Below are 19,594 nucleotides of genomic sequence, written 5' to 3' on the forward strand. Positions count from 1 at the left end.
CATGGGCATTATCACTTATAGCAGTTCAACTCACTTGTATCATATAAACATGTAATTTCATAACTTATTATTATTGCTCTTATGATCACATATTTATTTTCTTTTGTCACATACCACATGTATGTGTAAACATCTATCTCATATCATATAACATGTATCACATATAATAACATATACTCATGCACACATAATAATCACATCGATCACCAATCAAATAATATTTTAGGAGTCAATTCTTACTATAGTAACTCCATCACTGGCTCATCGCAAGCCAATGTTTGTTCGATAATATAAGTACAAATTAAATTGCACTCACCTTGACACTTTATATATCAAAAGATGTTCTTCACTATAATCCACAACAACCCTTTTATATTTGACTTGTCTTAGTCACAAATCTATCACGGTCTGTACAAATCACAATTTCATAACAATGCATATGTTAGTATTGTACTAACATAAACACTTCTCCAAAACAAATCCATAATATACTTGAAACACGTTTTCTATCAAAATACTTAACACTTAATAATTCCTTTTAATATTGGCACTAACTTTTCCAATTTATATAAAATGGTCATTCACCATTCTATCACTTAGATTCTTAATACCAAAATTCCAGCATTGAAATTATTACCATTCAAATGCTTTTACAAAAGTATAATTACATTTAAGTACCCCAACTATGTGAATGTTGTACTTAAATCATCAATCTTTTCAAACTTCCAAAATAGTCATATTTCACATCTAAACACTCATTTCAATTTCAAAACAACATTTTCTAGTGTAGTACATCATCTATTAAACAATTATACAACTATTTCCAACTTTTTCCAAAATTACAAATTGGTCTCTCAACTTTTTGAAAATTACAAAATGATCCCTGAATTTTCTAAAGCTTGTAAAATACTTTCTACATCATTTCCAGACCTTATATAATTTTTCCATAATTTTTCTCATCCTTTAAGACCAAAGCCTAATGATTTAAAGATCAAAAACTAGGTTTTCCATGATTTTGCTCAATTTTGATTCGATTCAAGCATGAAATCAACTTTCAATCAACCTTATAACATCTTTACAATCAGATTTCTAATCAACTCTCATCAGATCACAAAGTTCTCCAACTTATAATTTGGCCAAATTTTGAAGAATTAATTCTAGGAAGATTGAACATGTTATAACCATAAATCAAGCTTGAATATGAATCTACAACCTCAAAATCATCAAGATTCATCATCAATTTCATGAATCCTATCATGAACATAAACCCTTAGATTTGGGATCTTTGAAATCCATTAAGATTAGAAAGAAATATTAGTACCAAATGATAGCGTTTTTCGCGTAGATCACTCTAGTTTACGACATAACTCGAATTCCAAAGAAATTAACTCAAAAATTGAAAAGAAATATTTTTCCTTACCTTGGAAGAGTTCACGTGAAGATGCTGGAGAAGATGATGAAGCTTTGATAATTCATCATCTTATTTTAATATTTAATGAATTAAAAATTCATTAAATACTGAATTACTAATTTACCCTTGAAATTAAAATATCCATACTAATTTACCCTTAATAAACTTGATATTTACATTATACCAAGCTACAGTAACCTTATCATATTCCAATAGTCAAAGATGGACAAAATATTTTCCCACTTTACCATTTTGCCCTTGTAATTTCCAAAATTTACAATTCAGTCACTTTAATCAAACAATCCAAATTAACCATGGAATTAAAACCTTAAATATTATTTTCCAACATTTAAAAATGTGAAAATAATATATTTATTTTCTAATTTTCGTGACCCATTTGTAACTTTTTAAAATTACATTTTTAGTCTTTGAACTTTTCAAAGTTTATACTTTGATCACCAAACTTTACCAAATTTACAACATGATACCTCACTAAATCCATTTATGGAATAAAATTGTTTTTGGTAAAATTTCCACTTAATTCCTTAAACTTTTTCCAACTTTTCTAAATTACACGCAAAGTTTCAAAATCTTGCAATTTGATCACTAACCTGATTTTTGGGATGTTTTTGATCGAACGATGGAGAGCTTCTGGCGGCTGGAGTATCTGGTGGAAACCCTAGCTGCTAATGGGTCTTCTCGCGGTCCTACTGGAATTGGGACAATTGTAAACCAAATATGTTCCTAACCCAAGTTGGGATGTAACCGGGCCTACAACTGAGCTTGTATCTTGGGCCTATGTGTCTTGCTTTGTAATCGGGCCTTCGGGCTTTGTAAATAATAATATTAATAATATATAATATTATTATTATATATATAATAACGTATATAAAATAAACATCACTCGAACAAAAACTATTGTCGGCAACGTCAATGTTGATGAAGGTGGCGATGACAGTCATGGTTGGGTAGGTCGACGACTATAGAAAGAGAAGAGGAGAAAAGAAGGGAGAAGATGAGTGGACACAAGATAAGTTGTTTTTTTAATAATAAAAAATATTTTTATTTTTTAAATAAATTTTAAAAATTACACGTGTCACTTAACTACCATTATAATTTAAACACTTAAAAAAATTCCGATGAAAAATTAAAATACCTATTTTTAATTAAAAAAATCTTTTAAACATTAAAACGTTCTTTTAAGCATACTTTAATCACATAAAAAAATTACTAAATGCTTTTGACAGCTTTAAGCCTAGGGGGAGAAAAAGAAAAGGAAATGGTTGTTTACCAGCCCTGACTTTGATAACTCCGCCTCCTTATTCCACTCCTAACGGACTTATCAAAGCAAAACACATTTCTCACTGTCTCTATATCTCCTCAGGTCTCTCTCTCCCTTTCTTTCTCATTTTCCTCGCTGCCAAACATCCGAAAATATTGAAAATGCATTCCATTTGCTCTCAAGCTACCACAGTTCCTAGATCAAGTTTCGCCTTCGATTCTCATTCTCCTGCTTTACCTATCTCCAAGCCGATCAATCTCCGTTTCTGCGGACTCAGAAAGGAAGCCTTCGGGTTCTCCGGTTTGACTCACTCGTGTTCCAGCCGAGTTCGGTTCACGAGCCGCGGACATTCCAAGAGAATCTCTGCTTCAGCTGAAAACAACGGAACTCCTCCGAAATCTTTTGATTATGATTTGATTATCATCGGCGCTGGCGTCGGTGGCCATGGAGCTGCGTTGCATGCCGTTGAGAAGGTGCTTCGATTTTGATCCTTGTTTTTTTTTTCTCCCACTTAATTTTGATGTTATTTACCATTTTAGTTGAAACTCGCTAAGCTCCTTTCTCATTGTCCTTTTTTCGTTGTTTTCTAGAAGTTCTTAAGAAATGCATTTGACTTCCTAGATGATTATTGATAATCAAACTCATTTGAGCTCGACTTGCTTATTATATTTTATGTAAAGTAGTTTACAATTACTAATAATTGGCTTACTAGCTTTATGTGAAGATCAACGATGCAGTTGATCTTGATTCTTACTAGCAATTTTTACCGTTCGTGCTTTCAATTCTTACTAATCATTGGCTTCCCAGCTTTCAGTTAGTAATCAAACTCATTTTGGCGATTTTTACTAGCAATTAATACTTGCCTGGAGACCGATTTCATTTGAATGTGAATACTAAATATTGTGGAGTAATTTACCGTTCGTGCTCCATGTGTTGATTTATTAATTTTTCTGCTTTGTTATTTGCAGGGTTTGAAAACTGCTATTATCGAAGGAGATGTGGTGGGAGGAACGTGTGTGAACAGAGGTTGTGTTCCTTCGAAAGCTCTCCTGGCTGTGAGTGGTAAGATGCGTGAACTTCAGAGTGAGCATCACATGAAGGCTTTGGGTTTGCAGGTAATAGGATTAATTGTTATGGTTGGTTATTTGAGAACTTAAGCTATGGTTCACAACGTCAGTTATAAAATGAATCAGCATTTGCATTTTAACTTCGTTTCTAATTTCATTATGTGTTCATGGTGTGAGTGTATGACTAATATGTATTTCTGCTGCCGACCAACAAGCCATAATATGATGAACTGTGGTTTCTGGACCATTTTTTACATTCTATAATAACCTCTTATCATTTCCTTTTCTGTTGTTCTTTATGTTACACATGGTAGGTTTCTGCTGCTGGATATGACAGACAGGGAGTTGCAGACCATGCAAATAACCTTGCTTCGAAAATTCGAAGCAATTTGACTAACTCAATGAAGGCACTGGGAGTAGACATATTGACTGGTGTCGGTACTATTGTGGTAAAGCCTAATATATATCCTGTAACAAAGTGTATCTTTTCAGCTTTCTATATTCTCAAATATCCTTACATTTTTTATGTGCACACAGGGTCCTCAAAAGGTGAAATATGGGAAGGTTGGTTTTCCTGATAACATAGTAACTGCAAAAGATATTATCATTGCCACTGGCTCCGTCCCTTTTGTTCCCAAGGGCATTGAGGTCGATGGTATGATATTGTTTTCTTTTTCTTTAATCTGTCGTTGTGGTCTTACATTTTAATTAAATGTTTGGTCAAGAGTAATCTGTGTGTTTAAGACTGCACTGGCACTTGATAGCGTTTTGCTAGCCACGATACTTTTATTTTTTGCCTTCATCTCCTTTTACCCTTTTCTCTCTTGCTGGGGCAATTTGCATGAGATTTATGGATGGTCATATGTTATGTAACAAGGACATATACATCAGATTAATCATGTAAAATGTGGATATAAAGTTAGGATAGCACTTCCTAGCTGTTCGAGAGCAGTCAAATCAATGGAAATTTGCATCACGTGATCTAGTTTGAAAAAAAACAAAATCTCATCCTTCTTTTATATATATTTATGGGAATGTACCACATAGATTGATCTTATTAAGCAAACAACTGGGAGTTAACAACCAGCCCGAGAATAACTTTTGGAGTTTACCATTTATAGGAGGATGCAAGTCACATTGCTGTAATCTTCTGTTTTATTATTATTCTAGAGTGTTTTCTAATCAAGTAATAACTTGCAGGGAAGACTGTTATTACTAGTGACCATGCCCTGAAATTGGAGTCTGTTCCTGATTGGATTGCGATTGTAGGAAGTGGCTATATTGGTCTTGAATTCAGTGATGTATACACTGCACTTGGCAGTGAGGTGAGATCTTGTTCTTTTGGTTTTTGTTTTTCAAATATATGTGTGTGTTTTAATGAAATGAATGTAGAAATCTTGCTTTGAGGATTAAAGAACTGCAAATTTACCTTATGCTTCATATTATAACTATAAGTTTCTACACCATCTGTTTCACCTGAAATCTATATGTACTTCAGAGTTCAGACCAAGGTTATATTGAAGTTGTGCTTCTCTACTCTAGGATTAATCTATGCTATCATTTAAGCTGCAAAGCTGAAAGGATCTCTGCTCTTTGGGTGATTGCCATTGTGGACAAAATAACCGTGAACCAGTTTAGACCATAGAAAGCGTGTCCATATATGGATATAATATTATCTTCAATCCATCCCGTGCATGAATAAATTACTACAAGGACAGAAATCAGTCACCGAATTTGCTATCTGCTGATTACAGTAGTTACTGGCTTTTTTATGTTTTATCCTAATTCCTAAGTTAGAACACAAGTGAACATCCTTAATATTTTTATTCCTAGGCAACAAAGTTCATATAACAGGTTTATGCAGGTCACATTTATTGAAGCTCTAGATCAGCTTATGCCTGGATTTGATCCTGAGATTGGTAAGCTGGCCCAAAGGGTGCTGATCAACCCTAGGAAAATTGATTATCATACAGGAGTGTTTGCAACGAAGGTAATCTATTGTTTAGATTTGTTTGCACTTTGCATGGCTGCATGATAAATTTGTTATCAAGTTTCCTTGGTTTTATTTATAGATCACCCCTGCAAAGGATGGGAAACCAGTGACTATTGAGCTTATTGATGCCAAGACTAAGGAACCCAAAGACACCTTGGAGGTATGTATGTGTGTTATGTTCTTTTTTATGGAAATTCTCGGAATCTGCCTACTCTGTTTTAGTAATTATGACGGCATATTTCCTTTGTGGACAATGCCATCATGTACAAATATTGCTGGCTTAATCTTCTCCTGTGTTGCTTTTCTATTTGTGAGTGGCCACTCAGCTTGGCCTTGGTCAGTGGTCAAGTAACTTTTTCTTTTCTTCTTCTGCTTCAGGTAGATGCAGCCTTAATTGCAACCGGAAGGGAATTGACGCAAGTGGAAATCTGGTTAGCTGTAAACTGTGTTCTGGCTATATATTTTCCCACGACTTTCAAGATTCAACCAGCAATGATCTTATGTTTGAATTTTAGGTTCCTCACTTGTATTGCATCGGTGATGCAAACGGGAAAATGATGCTTGCTCATGCAGCAAGTGCACAAGGAATTTCAGGTAAGTTCCAACTACTTCATTCTTAGCTAATTCATAATCGATATTTCCATTTAGATCCATCTCATCTTTGTCTTAAAACTATCTTAATGCAGTGGTTGAACAAGTGACCGGAAGAGATCACGTGCTTAATCACCTTAGCATCCCAGCTGCCTGCTTCACTCACCCCGAAATAAGTATGGTAGGATTAACAGAGGTGATCATCAAACACTCTTGTTTTGGATTTATTATCAAGTTAAAATTGCTGGATAAATGTGTCACGCAGCCTATAAATTTTGACAATGCTTTTAATTTCACAGCCCCAAGCAAGGGAGAAAGCCGAGAAGGAAGGATTTGAAGTAAGTGTTGCCAAAACAAGTTTCAAGGCTAACACGAAGGCACTGGCAGAGAATGAAGGGGAGGGACTTGCTAAGGTTATTTCTCGTCGCACTTGTCTCGATCAATAAACACTAGGATATTAGAGAATGAAAATGACTTGTTTTCTTTTTGTCCATGAGGTTCTCCGTCTACGGTAGAAAAGTGAAACCCTTAAATGATTACTATCGAAACACTTACAATCTCCCATATGGTGCTTAACTTCATAAACTATAGTCCTAAGGGGTTTAGATTTACGAAGAACTGGTTTCCCCGCATCCTTCTGTTTTCATTTTTTATTTTATCTTTTAAACATCATATTGTCATCAGTTTCTAAGTTAAACCTATGTTATCTCCATGCAGTTGATATACAGACCCGACAACGGGGAGATACTCGGGGTTCATATATTTGGCTTGCATGCAGCAGACCTCATCCACGAGGCATCAAATGCCATAGCTTTAGGGACATGTATCCAGGTCCGTCTTCCGTGTCAAAACCAAATCATTTATGATCCACATTTCTTCCTCGAACTCTGTTTATTAACTAGATTCGATCATGCAGGACATAAAATTTGCCGTCCACGCACATCCAACACTTTCCGAAGTTCTCGACGAACTATTTAAATCAGCCAAAGTGAGTTTCCGATTTCCATTGCCATTTTAAGATCATGTTCTCAAACTTATGGCAAATTCTCTTTTCCCCTTCTAAACCAGGTTAAAGCCGCTGCATCGAATCATAGTCCAGTATGTGAACCGGTTACAGTCTAAATCCTTATCGACATTTTAAGATTAAAAAAGAGAAAAAAAGGTATATATTATATATTTTTTAAGAACTCTGCTTGTATTATGGACTGTCAAGAAACATCTTGGATGAATTTACGTATAAATTAATGATCGTCATGCCTGAAGCCTTTCACAATTTAGTGTCGTTTTCAAAAGCAAATGTGGATATAGCTGTGCTGATAAGTTTTTGTTTTCATCCTAGTCAGGGTTCAGTACTTTTTATTTAGGGTAAAGTAAACTAAAGCTCATTGAACTATGCTCAAATGATCGATTTGATTATTAAATTTTCTAAAATTATAAAATAGTATTATTATATGTTTTGAACTGTTATAAAACAGTCATTACAATGAATATTAAATCGTAAAAGTTTGATAAATTTAATTATCATTTTGTAATATTCTAATTTAATGATTATCTTGTAACTGTTTAAGAAATTTAATGATAAATTTATGTTACATTGTTTTTCTGTTCCTTCACGAAGGAGACCAAAAGAAAAGCTTAGGGACCAATTTAACACAAAAACGATTACTAATTTGATCTAAATTGCTAAGTTCAGAGTATGATTTGTGTTTTGTCTCCGCATTCCCCGTTTCGATCTTCAGAAATAATGTTAACTCGTTCTAAATTCGTCTCAAAATTTATGATGTAAATCTGATCTTATATCGATCTAATTTAAACTAGAGGTGTGCAAAAAGATCATTGATCTATTGATTCGATCCGAAAATTTGGATTTCCGATCTGTTTGTTTATTTTCAAATAATTCAGATTGGATATCTGAAAAATTTTGGATAATCAGATTGGATGCTGATCAGATCAATTTCAGATTATTCAAAAATCCCAAAAAAATTGGCTTTTAAAATTTAAATACCCATTAGTCCAATAAATGAGTAACACACTAACTCATTAAAGCTCTAACCCAATAAAAATTAAGATATTTAATTATTTATTGTGTGTGAGTAATTAAATATATATATATATATAATATGGTAGAGGTATCGAATAAGTTACATTAAGTCATAAAATTAAAATTTAAAATTATCTTTTTTCAAATTAAATTTTATATTCGGATCCGTTATCCGGATATTCGATCTGATATCCGATTTTTTCGGATCAGATACAATTAGTATTTTAGATATCTTAATTTTTTAGATATCCGAATTTTCAGATCGGATCAGATCTAATATCCAAATTTATAGACCCCTAATCTAAACAGAAATTTTAAATAATTTTATCAAATAAAAAACTCATTAGATTTATATATTTTACTCATTCCTAGCAAAAATGCTTTTGGGTCGCTCTGGAGCAAATGTACATGTAATAATTATATATAGTATAGATAATCAAGTTTCTAATTTTGGGTTTATAGTATGTCCCACACGAGATATATTGAGACTGGCATTAAAAGCTCCTTGGAACAGGGTTAACGAACTTTCCTATTGGCCTCTTGTTACCCAGAAGTACGAGCCGACTAAGATTACAAAAGGAATGTTAGATCAGAATAATTGATTCAATTAAAAATCAGTAATATATGTAGACATTATTTTCGTTCGAATAAATTCAATTTCTTATTTAATTTTAAGATTCGGTTCAAAATTATATCAGACTATCAAATTTATCAAACAATTCAAATAAAACTCGGATCTAACCAATTAAGTCAATAACTTTTAAATTAAATTGGAAACAACGTAAGATAGGGTTTTGGTGGAAATTAAGTCGACAAGAAGAGGGTACCATTTCTGTACGTCACTTAATTGTAAATTTAAGTGGATGAATGTTCCATCTAAATTCTACAAGTTTCCAAACTAGTGTTTAAATTTTATATTGGTCTTTAAATTTCAAAATATTTCAATTTTATCCTTAAATCGCTAATTTATATCAATAATGTCAATTCGTTGGTCTAATCGTAGATTCAGATGTTAAATATAAGTTGGGATCGTATATGAAATCGTAGATTCAGATGTTAAATATAAGTTGGGATCGTATATGAAACTTATCTAATATACGTGAAACAATTTACACCGCATGAATGTTTTGGATCTGACGTGGTTTAAATATGCAAACTGTTCATGTAATTGGTACATACATGTCTACAATTCGATCCACGTGTTTTAAATATGCTCGTCGTATTTTAACACCTAAACTAATGGCTAGACCGATGAAAGAAACAATTTGATGCAAATCGATGCTTTGAGAGCTCAATTAGAACATACTGAAACCGGGGGATCCATTTATAATTTGAGTCATAGTTTAATGACTTCTAATGCAATTAAAATTTGTACAAAATTTTCAAGAGCAGTTGGAGACCCAATTTTGAACTAATTTTTCCAACATTGGGTGTCGTTTTAAAACCCAATTATTCAAACCCCACAATATCCATTTAAGTGTCAATTTTATAGATGCTTTTGGATATTTGTTTTATTCAGATTTAGATCAGGGATCTAATCGATTAACTTTTAGTTCGATTAGCATCACTGTAACCATGCACTTGTAATAGGGACAGACTCGGGATAAAACTTTAGGGGTTAATTTAAATAGGAATAAAACTAGTTAGGATTAAATTTGATTAATTATTAAATTGAAAGGGACCTAAAAAGTATTTCAACTGGAAAAAAAAGTAGGTCAAGGTTTAATTTGTCTAGACTCAAAATTAAGTGGAGCCTAAAGAGAAATTGTACCAAAGATGATTGGCTAGGATCATTTATAACAGCCGACAGCTCGATAAAAGTAATAACTATTTTGTAATCATTCGATAAATTTAATGACCATTTTATAATTTTTTAAAGCTAAATGACCAAAACAATCATTTTATCATAATTCAATGATCTCTTGTATATTTTACCCAAAACTTATTTAAAATATATGTTTCTTATATGATAATTTATTAAACTAGATGTGTCTTGATCGTAACATTTGCGAATGGTTATAAAATTGGGTTTGCCCTTGCCACTACAATATTTGATCTAGATTAATCGATCAATAGATCGAATACCGGTGGTTATAAAGAAAATAGATGTGTCTTGAAGTCTTGGTGATTGGTTTTGTTTTAAAATCTTACGGCAATAACATTAGGAATATTTGTACATGAACTAAGATTTCAAATTCAATTTTGATTAATACAATGAATATGAACTTTCTTACAACTTTAAAGTTCAACAAATTCTACAAACATGCACAAATGTAAATGTTTGGTTATAATTTTCAAATTTGGTGGGGTTTTATGCAAGTTTTCTTGTAGAAATTGCCCCATTGTCTCACATATTCAACAATCCAAAAGGTCACTAGTGTTTAACAAAATATATGTATGACTAGGGATGGTAACAAAATTTGGTGGGGTTTTATGCAAGTTTTCTTGTAGAAATTGCCCCATTGTCTCACATATTCAACAATCCAAAAGGTCACTAGTGTTTAACAAAATATATGTATGACTAAGGATGATAACAAGTCGGATTAGTTACATTTTTTTACGACTCGAGAATTATACCTTTCATGTAATATTTGATTGGGGTTTAGGGAAGTTTTATTGACCTAGGGTAAAAGCTTGACTCGACTTGAATATAAAAATTTATATTTTTATTCATTAAAATAAGAATTCAATTGAAAAATATAAATGGTTGAGTGTTATAGATATTATCCTTAATATATATAAAGTGTAATTTTACTATTATTTTTAAGTTAGGTCACGTATTTTTCACCCCATACCGACTCGATCTCATCATTAAAAAAATCAAATTTGATCCGAGCTCAAATTCAAAAGAAGAAGGAAAAAAACTAAACCGTATACGGTCGAATTAGAATTTATTAAATTTGGGTCAATTTTATATCACTTAATAGATTCATATATATTCGAATTTCAACATCTGTAATCTAAATCGATGATGTTGATAGAAAGTCATGTCTGTTATATTCAACTGTGAAGGGATCATCCCTCATGACTAAATGGTACAATACCTTTTTAACCCCTACAATTTAATCATTTTAAGCCCTTTGTTGATTGAATTTTTTCACTCTGGTCCCTATCCAATATCAATCGAGAAAATAACCTCAGTGACCAAAATGCCTTATAATATACGATTTTAACCAACTTTTTTTGGATTTGCCAAAATGACCAACTAAATCGCAATGCGATCGATAATTCGCAACGCGATCTCCGGTATCGCAAATCAGTTTCCAGATTCTCAACGCGATTCTGACTATCGCATTGCGATTTTCCAAATTCACGTTGCGCTTTTCCGACTATCGCAATACGAATATGTAAATCGCAATGCGAATATGTAAATCGCAATGCGATTCTGACTATCGCAACGAGATTCTGACTATCGCAACGCGATTCTGACTGTCGCAACACTGAATTTTAAATTCGCAATAGGTTTTAGTTTCACAACACAAATGTTTTGGGTATATAACTACGCAGCAGAAGCAACTCATAACCTAAATCCCTAAATCGCAACTCATTCAATCTCTATCTATCACTCTCTCCGGCGACATCCGTTCCTATATCCAACGACATCATTCCCCATCCGGCAACAGGTTTTAGTTTCGCAGCTCGTTTGTTTAGTAAATTAATTTACAATAATGAAATCATCTAATGTTGATCATGTTTGGATAGATTTGTGTTTTGGAGGGTCATAGGAGAATGTTCATGGTGTTTTACAATATATGCTTTTACCCATGAATCTTCAACTAAAACTATCATTAAAAAAGTTAACTTATGAAACTCTAATGTTACGTGTTGCAAATAAATTGAATTTAGAGCCCTTAAGTGGATTTAGGCTATCTTATCAGAGAAATGTAAAGTTTATTTGTTAACCGACAATGAAGATGTTGAACGATTCATTGCTTACATTAGTGTTTTGCAAGATGATGTTACATTTTATGTTGTTGAACCTAGAAGTAGTGAAGTTGGGTCAGTAGCGGGTAGTAATCAACTAAGTTTTTCAACCCCAGTTTATGGTGCTCAAAATTTAATGGTTCCACCACAATTTCAGCACCAAGCAAATTTTGTTTCACCACATTTCCAATACCAAACACAATCTCAAAACCCACAACCTTTCCATAATCCAAATCCCAATCAACTTTCAGCACCAAATTCTGATTTTCGTATTAACCAGTTAGACGATGATGAGCCAACAGAAAAAATTGTGAGTACTAGTCGATATTCGAAATTTGATCTTGGTCAATACCCGGACTTTGATCTTGGTCAATACTCAGATTTTGATGATGTTTCAGAAGAAGAAACAGACCTTGCGTGTAATGATTTTGATATTGGTCAATACCCGAATTTTGATGATGAAACAGCCGCTGCCGAGGAAGATGTTGTTGATGATAATGAGGAGGAAGTTACGACTGTGAATGAACATGTTGAACATCCATTTTGTAATTAATATAACCCTGAAGAAGAAAAAGAAGAAGAAGAAATCCCCGAAGAAAAGTCCCCAAAGAAAATGCCACGGGAGTATAACTGGAATATGCCAGAATTACTTCAGATACCGGAAGAAGAGTTGGTAAAAATAGCAGTTGATTGTTACACAAAAATTATTCGTATCAAGAAAGATGATTGTTTTGATACAAAGGATGACTTGAAGATAGCTTTGTATATGAAATGTGTGGAAGATGTCTATCAACTAAAAGTTAACAAATCAAACAAAGATCGTTTCGAAACAAGGTGTATGATTGAAAAAAATTGTACGTGGCGTATGATTGCAAAGAGGATAAAAGATTTCAAAATGTTTCAAGTTAGGACTTTTATTGATAAACATACATGTTCAAGAACCCAAGTTTTTCCTCACCATAGACAGGCAAACAAAAAGGTGTTGGGTGGTTTTCTGGCTGAGTTAATGTTTTTTAATGGCAGGGTATATCGGGGACATGAAATTATGACTGACATGAATGCTCGGTTCAAGATTAGTATCTCATATTCTCAAGCTTGGAGAGCCAAATCTTATGCCTTGGAATTGTTGAGGGGGTCACCAGAAGCATCGTTTGCCCAACTTTCAGCTTATTGTCACAATTTAAAGCTGAAAAATCTTGGTTCGGTAACTCATATCAAAACAGATAGAGATGGACGCTTTGAGTTGCTGTTTATCGTCATTGGTGCTGCGGTTAGTAAATCAATATAATTTTGTTGACTCATTTTTGTTAGTTACATGCATTTCACATTTAAATGATTATATTTCTTGTGTATATGATTTTGTAGATTTGTTCGTTTATTACTTGCATGTGCCCAGTTATTATAGTTGACGGAGCACATTTAAAAGGTCGATACCTTGGAGTAAACTTATTAGCAGTAGCCATGGATGCTAACAATGGGATATTTCCAATAGCTTACGGGGTTGGCAAATCTGAAACCTCTGATTCATGGACATGGTTTATGGGGCATCTTAGGGATTGCATAGGTCCTATTAGCAATCTGACAATCATATCCGATAGGGAAAACTCAATTGACAACGCTGTTAGAAGGTGTTTCCAGATGATTTCATGGACTTTGTGGTGTTCATTATATAGAAATCTAAAATCAAGGTCTGCTGGTATAAAAAATCACAAATGGACATACTGGAAGGCTGTAAAAGCTTATTGGGAAGTGGATTTTAATAAGCATATAAATTGTTTAAGACGTGTTTTGCCTGAGTGTGCTCAAACACTAGAAGATGTCGAGTTTGAAAGATGGTCAAGAGTACATCAACTTGGAGCAAGATATGGTTTCATAACGTCTAATAGTGCAGAATCAATCAACGCTCTAAGTCGTCATTCCCGAAAATTACCCATTACTATGTTAATGGAGTTTTTTCGAGCCTCTATTCAACAGTGGTACTACAAGAAAAGAAACCATGCAGGTATTATTTCTTTAAATTCGTAACTTATCATATATTTTACTAAGTATTATTTATTTAAATTTACAGGAACATTGGAACATCGTGTTACACCATGGACTGAGAAAAAGATAACGAAACGTGTTGTGAAGTCAACGTCATGGAGAGTTGAACCATGTTCAAACACTTTGTTTGAAGTACTGAATAATAACTTAAATGGGCTTGTCGATCTAAATGCAAAGACGTGTAGTTGTATGAAAAGGAAAACATCTGGTTATCCGTGTGGGAATGTTATAAAAGTTGCTCTTCATCTAAACCAAGATGATTCAAGCACATACGCTATGGATTTCTACACTACAGAAGTATATCGACAGACTTATGCCGAGATTATCTACCCTATTCCACATCCTTCTGAGTAGGACATAACAGATGACTTACAAACAGTTTTGCCACCAGCCATGGACAGAAGGCTACCTGGCCGACCAAAAAGTCACGATCGTATACCGTCTAAGGGTGAAGAGAAGAAGAGATCGACATGTAGTCGGTGCAAGGAAAGTGGTCATACAGGTTGACATGTGGATCACCAGTGCCATCACAATCATCTTTTCCTCTACCAAACTATGGATCCTCATCAAAATCTAAAGCTCATATGATGTCAAGAAAAAGGCAATCAAAATCGCAATCAAAATCACAACCGGCTTCACCTTTTGGGACTATTAACTTAAGTGATTTTTAAATGCAAACGTTGTATTATGTGTAAACTTTTAACATTTTCAGTTAGACATGTATTAGTAACTTGAGTTTGAACATTGCTATGATCTGTTCAGTTGTTATCACTTATTACACATTCATTTTAATATCGCAACGCGAATTTGACTATTATGTGTATTTTATGTGTACACTTTTAACATTTTCAGTTAGGCATGTATTAGTAACTTGAGTTTGAACATTGCTATGATATATTCAGTTGTTATCACTTATTACACATTCATTTGAATATCGCAACGCGAATTTGACTATCGCAACGCGAATTTAACTATCTCAATGCGAATTTGATTATCGCAACTCAAAAAGCGCAACGCGAATTTGACTATCGCAACACGAATATGACTATCGCAACGCAAAAATCGCAACGCGAATTTGTCTATCGCAACGCGAATTTGATTATCGCAACGGCTATTTGACTATCGCAACGAGAAAATCGCAACGCGAATTTGACTATCGCAACGCGAATTTGAGTATCGCAACGCGAATTTGATTATCGCAACGGGTATTTGACTATCGCAACGAGAAAATCGCAAAGCGTATTAGACTATCGCAATGCGAATTGACTTTCGTGTTGCGATTTTTTCTTTCGCATTGCGATTTTGAGTTTAGCGTTGCGAAAGTGTACCTCCAACAGGTCTTTTTCCTTCAATATGATGCAGATTGAAATCAACAAATCAACTTTTACATTTCAATCAATTAAACAAGCACAAATACGAATTATTTACACATCAATATTAAACAAATCAACTTTTACAAATTAATTTTTATAAATCAATTAAACAAGCAAAAAATGATAATAATTCTTATTTTCCTCATCAATTAAACAAATCAGACTTTTAAGAATCAATTAAACAATCAAAAAAAGTATACCCCAGACAGTTGTTTATGCACCATACATCAATTGCACGCAGCTCACTTTAGGATTAACCTGCAGAAACCAAACATTTGCTCAAATAACACTTTCTACACATCTAAAACCAACAAACATCAAATTATTATTGAATTTTAGGTACTTAACAACACTTGCATTTGACTTACAAATTGTTTATGGACACTTTCATAACGCGGATGCACGTAGGCAGCGTCTCGCATATATTGCTCTAGCCATAAAATGCCAAAACCACAAGCCTACTACACCTCTATCTCTATCGGTGGGAGGTAGAAACTGTGTACTTCTTGTCGTCAAACGCTCCAACCAATGCATACGAGAGGACCACAATCCCCTCTGGCTTCCGGCGTTTGTTGTGGCGCGGTCTCGTCTCTGATAACTGTAACATTGAACTTCTTTGGCTTCTTGTTTCCAGAATAAGTTAAATAATTAATCGTATCCAAGAATTTAGCCAAATGAGAGCTCCATCCCTTAATAATATCTCTCAAATCAGACAATGATATGTAATTTATCATGCTGTCATATACTATTGTCTTCAGGGATGGGAGCTGAAGCTCGACGAGAAGCCAATGAGTACGTTCCAAAACAGGGATAAACACCTGCAATCATAAGTAATAATTCAAATTGCGCACTTATTTATGAACACCTTTAAAATATTTTAAAAAAAATACTACCTTATAGACCTCCCACCATGTAGGATAAAGTTTAGCTTGTTCATTAGCCAACACATATGATTTCTGTCGTTGATTCTTCAAGTGAACTACGTGAAAAGACGTCGGCATAATTGTATATCGCATTTTTTTTTCTTCAATTTCCTTACTATTAGAAGACGTGACACCCATGCATCAATATGCTGTTTTACAAAAAAGACATATATTAGTGAATTACATAAATTTTAAAAAAATTAATCAAAATGAAATATAAGAAGAAATATAAGACTTACCCCCATCGAAATAGACATTGTCTTCAACCCCTAATAACACACCCCACCAAGACCGTTCAATCAACAAATGCATATCATCGTTGAGTTTGTATATGTCAGCGTAACACCCTTGGCTCCGCTCATGTAGATAAAAATCAACTGCGGTCTTAGCCCAAATGGTATTATCCAGAATTGTTTCCGGTAGTTGTTTCCTCTCCACTTCATCTGCCGGAATGGTACTGGCCGGTAACTTATACGAAAGCCAACAGTCATCCATCATGTCCGGCACGTGAGGGGGTTTCTCAATAATTCGATATATTACGCCGTGTGAATCGGGCTCTAGAATGTTGGAGGGATCTCTTCAACGATGATAGTGGCCTCTTGAACGGTGGGAGGGGACTCTTGAGGGATGATAGGGGCCTCTTGAACGATAGGGGAGGCCTCTTGAACGATGATAGGTGAGTCGGGCTTTTTCTTACGGATTTTTCGCACTATTGGGGTGAACGAAGACGTAATGGCACGTGTACACCGTCTGATGCGTGAACTCCATCTTGCAAGAAAAACCTGACGTAGAGCATCCACCTTAGCAGGCCGCTAAAAATAAATTAATACATAAATCAGTAAATAAACAGACATGATATTAAACAGTGAAAACAAAGACAAATATATTTCAAACTTGCACGGTATTCACCTAAGTCATTATTCTATCATTGTTCACAAAATGCATCAGATAACATTCCAGAAGTAATCACTTATATAACCATTTAAAAGGACAACATATAGGTTTAGTGCAGGTTCAATGACAACATAAAGTAGTAGTTTATTCTTGAAACTTAAATTTTCAACATTGTGAAGTTAGTATTTGTCTTTGTCTTTTGGTTGAAGTAATGCAATTCATTCAAGTTTCAATTTGCAGAAGAAAAATAGAATCTGAAACTTAAAATCGCAACACGAATGACTATCGCAACGCGAAAATGACTATCGCAACACGAATTTGACTATCGCAACGAGAGAATCGCAATGCGATTTTCATTTCGCAATGCGATTCTTTCGTTGCGATAGTCAAATTCGCGTTGCGAAAGTAAACCATTCTTCTTCTGCAAATTGAAACTTGAATTGATTGCATTACTTCAACCAAAAGACAACCAAAAACAAATACTAACTTCACAGGGTTAAAGAATAAACAGTTTAGCAGTATTGGAAGCAACCGAATGAATTTACTAAGCAATCTAAGTGAAATGGTTAATCTAAGTGAAATGGTTAATCTAAGTGAAATTACAAGTAAATTTATCATCAAGTTAAATATGAAAAATATTAAACTTACCTCATTGCGTAGAGTATGAACCTCATTCTGCAATGATGCTACCATCTCACGTAGAGCGGCTACCTCACCACGTAAAGTAGACACCTCAACACGCCATGCACCATTGTCATCGTGTAAAGTACCGACCTCCTCACGCAAGGCATTGACCTCATCAAGTAACTCCCCTAACTCATCCCGTGGAGGTGGAGGTGGAGAACAGTGAGATAAACGTCGTGGCATCTTTGCCGGTAGCCTATCATGAGGTGATGGTAGAGAAGAGGCTCGATGATGTGACAGAATAGGTGATGGCTCTCGTTGTGGAGGTGTATAGTCGAGTCGATCAGGTGATGGCTCTCGAAGTGGAGGCTGCTCATCATCCGTGCCATCAAAAAAATGCTTACTAACTTGCCACCAATCAGTGGCAAGCTCAGCTTCCGTGGGTGTCAGCCTCTGTAATGGAGTGTTGGCCTCCTAACAATATAAAAGCTCAAACAAAGTTAAACGTGTACTAGTAATAACTTGTTTATAAACATATGGTAGTATTTTTGTTAACTTACATTATTTATTGTCGTATACGGTAGTAAATCTTCCCGTTGCTGTAAGGTATGTTTCCTCTTCCAGGAAATGTCCCTAGGAATATCATTAGAAGTTTTTAATGCATATGTCTACATGGAGGGAAAGGCCTCAAATATCCAAATCTACAAACAATATAATAACAAACATTAGTAATTGTTAAATAATTAATTATAATTTTGGAAATATTATATAAAAATTCTTACCTTAAAGGCCCAAATAAAGCCTGACAAAGTGTATTTGGAACCATCGCCACGCAAACTTTTTCGATCATCAAAGGCAGACGACAACTTATTCCATGTAGCTTTCCATAGATACGAACCCCACGGAAACAGGTTCTATGCATTTAGGTCCTCTACCAATTTAATTAGATCATTAGGAATAGGTTGTCTGGCCTCTCTGCCTAAAAAGCTTGCATGCGAAAGTATTAGAATGCATACTCGGACAACATCGACGTCATCCATCCGAGTAAAACCATCTTTCTTATTCAATAATCTCGTCAAGTTTTCCACGTATAAATTCGGCTTCTCCATTGACAGCTCAGGAAAAACTCGGGATAACCATGATAGGCGGGTAATATGTCTAGTGTACCGACCTATATCATCGTGTCCGAAGCGTAGACCGGTGATTAAGTAAAACTCCTCCCGCCCAAAACACGTATACGCCGGTGGAAAATCAAACCATATCTCTTCATCACGACGTTGTATAGTCTCTAGTAGATCGCTAGTCATGGTTTGAAGAAACAGATGGGTCAACATAGCATCTCCACCCGGATGTTGTACTTTCAGCCATGGCCCGAAGCAAGTATCCTCAAATATTTTTCTTTGTGCAGGTGAAAGCTTCGACGCAATT

At 34.4% G+C, this 19,594-nt stretch overlaps 1 pseudogene; it reads left to right on the forward strand.

The window, feature by feature from the left end:
- The first annotated feature begins 2,795 nt into the window (after positions 1 to 2,795).
- LOC120191469 lies at positions 2,796 to 7,603 on the forward strand (annotated as a pseudogene).
- Positions 7,604 to 19,594: the final 11,991 nt, after the last annotated feature.

The sequence above is a fragment of the Hibiscus syriacus genome, unplaced genomic scaffold (genome assembly GCF_006381635.1).
Source record: "Hibiscus syriacus cultivar Baekdansim isolate YM2019G1 unplaced genomic scaffold, ASM638163v2 tig00116970_pilon, whole genome shotgun sequence".
Taxonomy (NCBI): domain Eukaryota; kingdom Viridiplantae; phylum Streptophyta; class Magnoliopsida; order Malvales; family Malvaceae; genus Hibiscus; species Hibiscus syriacus.